The following is an 8,276-nucleotide window of genomic DNA, read 5'->3' as shown; positions in this document are numbered from 1 at the left end:
ATTATTCAATCACAAATTACTATTAACATAACATTTTATATACCACCAGACCAGTAGTTACCTATATGACCTCAAGTGAGACCCTTATTCTGCTTTTTGCTTACCTGCCCCTGTTTCATCTTCTTTCTCTTTTTCCAGTAGCTTTCCAAGGATGTTTTTCTTTGCAATGCTGTCTTACCAAATATGTGAAATATTTTTCTTATAGGAGAGTTTATATATGCAAATATCTGGATCAGTTTTTTTAATATTATATTTTAATTACTATTGAGATTCTATAACATAAATGCTTTCGTATTATGTATTTTAGCAGTCAAGTAAGAATGTAAATTATAATATTTCATTGTTCCTTCATTATTGTATTATTATATGTTTTACTATATTGTTAAGAATTTTAGTTTTGGGATATATTTGTATTAGTTACACTCTTAATAGATAACTCGAAGAAATATCCACACACAAATAGAAACAGAAACAAAACTTTTGAAATCTGAATAAAAAATATAATTCATCTTAATAGTCAGGTATTAAAGAGTATCTAAAGAAGATTGTTTCTTACATTTGTATTGTATGAGTATAAATCTAATTGGAAAAGGAAAACTCTTAAAACATTCTGTGAACATGTTGACTCATCTGCAGAAGTTTTGAAATAATCAATTTCAACTCTAATAATCAATTTCAACTCTAATAATCAATTTCAACTCTAATAATCAATTTCAACTCTAATAATCAATTTCAACTCTAATAATCAATTTCAACTCTAATAATCAATTTCAACTCTAATAATCAATTTCAACTCTAATAATCAATTTCAACTCTAATAATCAATTTCAACTCTAATAATCAATTTCAACTCTAATAATCAATTTCAACTCTAATAATCAATTTCAACTCTAATAATCAATTTCAACTCTAATAATCAATTTCAACTCTAATAATCAATTTCAACTCTAATAATCAATTTCAACTCTAATAATCAATTTCAACTCTAATAATCAATTTCAACTCTAATAATCAATTTCAACTCTAATAATCAATTTCAACTCTAATAATCAATTTCAACTCTAATAATCAATTTCAACTCTAATAATCAATTTCAACTCTAATAATCAATTTCAACTCTAATAATCAATTTCAACTCTAATAATCAATTTCAACTCTAATAATCAATTTCAACTCTAATAATCAATTTCAACTCTAATAATCAATTTCAACTCTAATAATCAATTTCAACTCTAATAATCAATTTCAACTCTAATAATCAATTTCAACTCTAATAATCAATTTCAACTCTAATAATCAATTTCAACTCTAATAATCAATTTCAACTCTAATAATCAATTTCAACTCTAATAATCAATTTCAACTCTAATAATCAATTTCAACTCTAATAATCAATTTCAACTCTAATAATCAATTTCAACTCTAATAATCAATTTCAACTCTAATAATCAATTTCAACTCTAATAATCAATTTCAACTCTAATAATCAATTTCAACTCTAATAATCAATTATTACTATTTATTAGTATGAGTAACTACTAAAGCAGTTTGTATAAAGTTATTTTGTAGAGTAAAGCAATAGTATTGCATATCCTTTTCCAAAGAATATCATCTTCTTTTTCACTTAAATTTAATAGGAAATATGGCTCTTTGAAGAATAACTTGATTTTAAGTTTATGTCAAATAAAGGCAGCTTTCTTATTTTGCAAAAATTCAATCTTTGATCTTTCCAATTACGATTCATTGTAGCTCCATATAAATATGCTATGAACTAGATATTAACAAGGTAAAGAAAGTTTGATGTTGCATAGGTTGTTTTTTAACATCAACTTGCTAAAGATAAAATTTCTTTGTAATATATATTTTAAAACCATGTCATTAAAAATGAACTAAAATATCCTAGGGATAAAAGTAGTCTTTAGACGTCATTATCCAGTTTCCAGAAAGTACAGCAATTAAATCATCTCTGACAGATTGGCATATTTTCTACTTTTACAGACCTCTAGAGAGAAAGGTTCTATATTTTTAACAATTCTCACTGTGAGAAATGTTTAATTATTCCTAACTTAAAATGCTCATGTTTAAATTTCACATGATGATGGTGATGATGATGATTATTATAATTATTATTTTGGTTCTGGCTTCAGTAGATCTGAAGAACAACTTTTTTTCCATTCTGTACTGATAATGTTTCATATATATGAAATTATTGTTATATCTAAGATTTCTCATTTCTATATTAAATCCTTATTATTTCATTGCCATCTTCAATTTTTCTATGAGAAATTGTTATCCTTTGCAGATTGACTTCTATTTTGCTGATAGTATAGATATGATATAAATTAATATATATCATATCTATAAATTTCAACCTGTTTATCTGTTATCATCTCATTAGAAATCAGCTAGACAAATTGTTACCAAGTTTGAAGAGTACATTTTGGGTGGGATATTTTCAAAACTGGCAGTTAGCATACCCCAATTTGGGTTTTTGGAATTCAAAGACACCATTAAAAGAGGCAATCATCTTTAACAGCATTGAAAAATGAACCTAAGTTCTCATCAAGTTTAGTGAATATATTTGGAATGATGTGAATTATATTATGTGCTAGGTGAAGTCTAGAAGCACTTCAAAAGTCAGGCATTCACCTGAACAGCTGAACATGAGATGCTATAAGAAACCTCTTATACTTAATGCAGAGAGACAATGTGTATTAAAATGTCATGACCATTATCTCAGGAGTGAGGTGGTGTTATTGACTGGGGAAGAGTAAGAGGAAGCCTGCTGAGAAGCTGAAAATATTCTGAAATTTGTCTTGTGGTTAATAAGGGCATATGAATAAATATGTAAAAATTTACTTAAGTGTTTACTTACGGTTTAGGCCTTTTGCTGTTAGCCATACATCAGTTCAAAAGAATAAAAGGTCATGGATAGAGAAAATAAATAGGGGTTTGAAATCTGAATCAAAGTCGCAAAGGTAGATGCTCAAAATTGCAGGTGCTGATTTTCAACTGCACTGTTTACAATAGTGGAACTCTTGGTAGCACATTGTAGGGTAAATAGGCTTAAAGATCTGTTCATGTAATCATAGCTAATGATTTTTCAGAGTAATAACAACCCAGCTAGTACATGCATGTGTGTGTGATTGCATTGGTATAGATTTATGTATGCCTTTTATTGTTGTAAAAATTATTATGTTTATTGCAAACAAGAAATTATAGAAAAGAATTAAGTTAAATTAAAAACAACATAAGTGAGTTCAAAATCATATTCAACAAAGCATTGCTCCAACATATTTCTTAATCTATTTGCTTGAAAGCATCAATCTACGCTCCAAATTTCCTCACAACTGCCACTGGGGAAATATTTGGTATATTGGATTAAGAAATAATTTATCTTTGTAGGTATTATTTTTAATAAAGTCTTGGAATATACAGCCTGTTATTTTCTTAGGGATCAGAGTTTTGTTCACATTATTAAAATGAGATAAAATAGGATTATATTTATAGGTGAAATTAAGAGAACAGAGTACTTTATTAATATTTCTTTCAGCTTTATCAAGGCATATTTGACAAAATTGTAATATATTTAAATGTACATGATGATTTGATAAATATATATATATATTTTTCTTTATCTAGTCATCCATTGGTGTACACTAAGATAGTTTTTATACCATGGCTATTGTGAATAATGTTACAATGAACATGGGAGCATCAAGATAATGATTTCATTTCCTTTGGATATATAGCTAAAAGTGGATTAACTGGGTCATATGTTTATTCCAATTTTAATTTCTTGAGGAATCTCCATATGGTTTGTCACAATGAACTAGTTCACATTCCCACCAATAGTACACAAGGGTTCCTTTTTTCCACATTCTCACCAAAATTATCTCTTGTCTTTTAGATAATGGACATTCTCACAGGTATGAGGTAATCTCTCAGTGTGGTTTTGAATTGTATTTCTCTGGTGTTTAGTGATGTCGAGCAACTTTTCATGTATGTGTATGTCTTCTTTGGAAACATGTCTATTCAGATCCTTTACCTGAAATGAAATTGAGTTGTTCATTTTTCTATTGAGTTGTGTGAGTTATTTGTATATATTAGATATTAACCCCTTATTGGATATGTGGTTCGAAAATGTTTTTCCCATTCCATAACTTGCCTTTTCATTTTGCTGATGGTTTCCTTGCTGTGAAGAAGCTTTATAGTTTGATTTAGCCCTACTTGTTTATTTTTGCTTTTGTTGCCATTGCTCTAAGTGTCAAATCCAAAAAAATAATTGCCGAGAGCAATGACAAGAAGTTTTTTCCCTGTTTTCTTCTATAAGTTATGATTTCAGGTCTTACATTTAAGTCTTTAACCTATTTTGGGTTGATTTTGTGTATATAGTGTAAGATAGAGAGTCCAATTTTATTATTTTACCTGTAGATACCCAGTTATCCTAATACTATTTATTGAAGAGAATATTCTTTCCCCGTTGTATATTCTTAGCTCCTTTGTCAGAAATTAATCACCACATATATGTGAGTTTCTTTCTACGTGCTCTAATCTGTTCCATTGATCTCTGTGTCTGTTTTTATGTCAATACCATTCTCTTTTGATTACTATAGCTTTGTAATATTGTTTGAAATCAAGAAATGTGATACTGCCACCTTTATTCTTTACAGGATTGACTTGTCTAATTAGGGTCTTTTGAGGTTCAATTTAATTTTTAGAATTTTTTTAATTGACTTATAATTGATATATAATATATTAGTTTTAAGTGTACAACATAACAATTTGATATTTATATACAAGGAGAAATGATCACCAAAATAAATCTAGTTAACATTAGTTAGAACTTTTTTTTTGTGATGAGAACTTTTAAGGTTTACTTTGTAAGCAACTCTTAAATATTCACTACAATATTATTGACTATAGTAACCATGCTGTTTATTACCTCCTTATAACTTGTTTATTTTGTAACTGTGTACTTGGACTCCCTTCACCTATTTTGCCTAAGCCCAGCCCCCCTCTCCTCAGGCAACCACCATTCTGTTCTCTGAATCTATAAGTTTGGGGTTCATTTATTTTTTTAAGGATATCACATATAAGTGAAATCATATGATATTGCCTTTCTCTTACTGACTTATTTCACTTAGCATAATAATTCCAGGGTCTATCCATGTTGTCAGAAGTGGCAAGATTTTATTGTTTTTCATGATTGAGCAGTATTCTGTTGTGTGTGTGTGTGTGAGTGTGTGTTTATTACAAGTTCTTTATCCATTGATCCATTGATAGACACTTAGTTTGTTTCCATATCTTGACTATTGTAAATAATAGTGCATTGCATGTATCTTTTAGAATAAGTGTTTTTGAGAATTATTTTTTTTACATTTCTATGAAAAACACCATTGGAATTTTGACAGAGCTTGCATTGAATCTTCGGATCACTTTGGGCAGTATGGACATTTTAAAAATATTGTCTTTCAATCCATGAACATGGAATATCTTTCTATTTATTTATGTCTTCTCCAATTTATTTTATAAAATTTGTAATATTTTACAGTGTACAGGATTTCTATCACCTTGATTGAATTTAGTCCTAAGTGTTTTAATTTTTTTCATTCTATAGTAAATGAATAAATTCCTGGAAACACACAACCTATCCAAACTGAATTATGAAGAAATAGAAAATCTGAATAAACCTATAATTAAGAAGGCCATTGAATCTGTAATCAAAAATCCCCCAACAAAATACTATTTTATATCCTGAAATAATCTGATCCCTGAAACTCCTAATTTTGGGTATTATTTTGGACTCTTGGTGAAAGAATTGGCAACTCAGACTAGTTTATATGCATACACAAAATAGTATTCATTATAGGGATTTTAACTAAATCACTAAAAAATTTACTAAGAATTTCACAAAGTTAAAGGAAGTAGACTGATAAACCTCAGAACTTGAAGCATGTCTCTGTGGAGATTAGTGGAAGAAACCGTGAGCATTCTCTTCACATTTCTACTTCTCATCCTTATCGATTTGCTTTCTCCAGAAAGCTCTCCATTGCATATCACCCTGCATGATGGAGTACAAGTAGCTTCATTAGAGAAATGTAATTGAAAATTCAACAAGATACCACCATTATTTGGAATGGTAAACAAACAAATGACAAAAAAAAGTGCCTAAGAATTTTAATTGCTGAGCAATTGGAACTCTCTGGGAGGAATGGAAAAATGCTCAGCCAAGAAGGAAAACAATTGGTTCTTCTACATATAGAAAAAAAAAAATCATATTTACCTATAAACCAGGAACTTCACTTCTAGGTACTTACTCAACATATATGAAAACAGAATGTCCACACAATGACTTGGACTAATGTTTACAGTAGCTTTTTTCAACAGCAATAAGATAATAATACATAAAACTGTATGACTGAATCTCAAAAGCATCATGTTTAGTGAAAGATAATTTGTAGCTGGATAAAATTAAATCTAGTGTTAGATTTTACATATGAATATATCCATCCCTATCAAATCTGATCAAAGTGATAGACTAAGATCCATATTGTGTTCCCACCCCCCTTTTTCTCACAACTGTGAATATTCCGGCTTCCATATTAATTTCCAAAATTTATGCACCGATTTTTCATTATAGAGTTGAATGTTGTGGCTGGTACTAAGAGAATGTCATGTATATTCAAAATTTATTTTTTCTTTCTCTTTCTGCTCAACCCTTACTTCTGTAAACTTTTTTCTTCTCTAATATGTCTTCTTTCCATTAGCCCAGAAATTTTTTTCTATCTCAATGGCCTCCAAATAAGAAAACCCATTGGGTTAAAAACATGATCTTAGTATTTCTATTTATTCTTTCCAAGAGTAAGAAATATATTTATACATATCGATATTTAGTATTGCAAGAATTGACACTAGTGCTTTTTCTTGAGACATTTATCAGATTACTGAGCACGATAGCCTTAGTAAACAAGGTAATCTGAAGGAAAAGTGAGCATTTTACAATAAAATGTGGTTGATTTGCTTTTAGTGAGCTTTCCTAATAATAATATTTATAAATGTTATTATCTTAAATAATAAAATTATTCTAATCTTTAGCAATGAGATAGATCAAGACCATGACATTCATCTGAACACACAGATGTTTGCTGGTATTTAGATGTTTAGATGTTTGCTGGTGAAATGTATCAAAACATATTTTGAGTTTAAAAATTAGCTAGTAATTTACAAATGAAAAATTTAAATATATGCTATTTTATCACAGAAAATGATTTTTATTGTATAAAAACTAGAAAATATTATTTAAAAAATAAACACAATTCATCCTTTCAGTGTAAAAGTGGAGTTTTAATGAGTACAAAAGTAAGTATTTTTGAGGAAAAAAAGTGCTGTACAGAGTTTCGAATGTGAAAGTTTAGAAAATTTTCCTTTACCATGAAATTTATTGGAGAAAGGTGAGCATGTTACCTATAAAAAACCGACCTGTTTAAAATGGCATTCGAGATTTTTTAACTTTTAAAATAATCATCCAAAAGAATTTTGTTAAGTGTGCTTTAAGAAAATATTTCTTTAAAATATTAAATAAAGTCTATTTCAGTACAATAACAACTGATTGAAATCATCGAGGATGAAGAGAAGAGTTTTCAATCAAATTTCCATAGATATTTGCATAGTTGGTGGTTAAGATTTTTAATGGTTGAATGATTTTTTTTAAACTTTCCCCTTTTAAGAATCTCTAAAATATGTTTTGTACATTTTCAGAGTATAAAAAATAATCACTTAGAAATTCCTAAAAGAATGTCAGGGATAAATTAACAAGAATTAATATGTGTACAAAAATTATCTTTTTAAATTTATATTTGGTTTGAAATATGTATAAGTTAAACATCACTTTGATGTTATTAAGCTCATCATTTATTGTTTATTTTTATATTTATAAACCATGCTATTATAAAATTGCATATTATTTTATGTCCTTCAATATGCATAGTACTAGGCTAATAAATGGAATAAATTAACATTAAATTATCTACCTTCTAGCTGAGGTCTATGTGCAAAGTTATTAAATAGAAACCTATCACTTTCCCCTTCCAACAGTTCCTAAACTGTTGGCATAAATTAGAAAAATAAACGATATTGGAAAAATATGTTAGAATAAAAAGAAGAATTGCTTATTTTTCTCCAATATTTTTCCCACATTTTTGGATGTGTTATTATTTCTTTTGCTTATAAATTCTTCTGGGGGTTCTCTATACTGTTGCATTAAGCTATATCTA

The sequence above is a fragment of the Pteropus alecto genome, unplaced genomic scaffold (genome assembly GCF_000325575.1).
Source record: "Pteropus alecto unplaced genomic scaffold, ASM32557v1 scaffold81, whole genome shotgun sequence".
Classification (NCBI taxonomy): Eukaryota; Metazoa; Chordata; class Mammalia; order Chiroptera; family Pteropodidae; genus Pteropus; species Pteropus alecto.
This window is presented reverse-complemented; position numbering follows the sequence as displayed.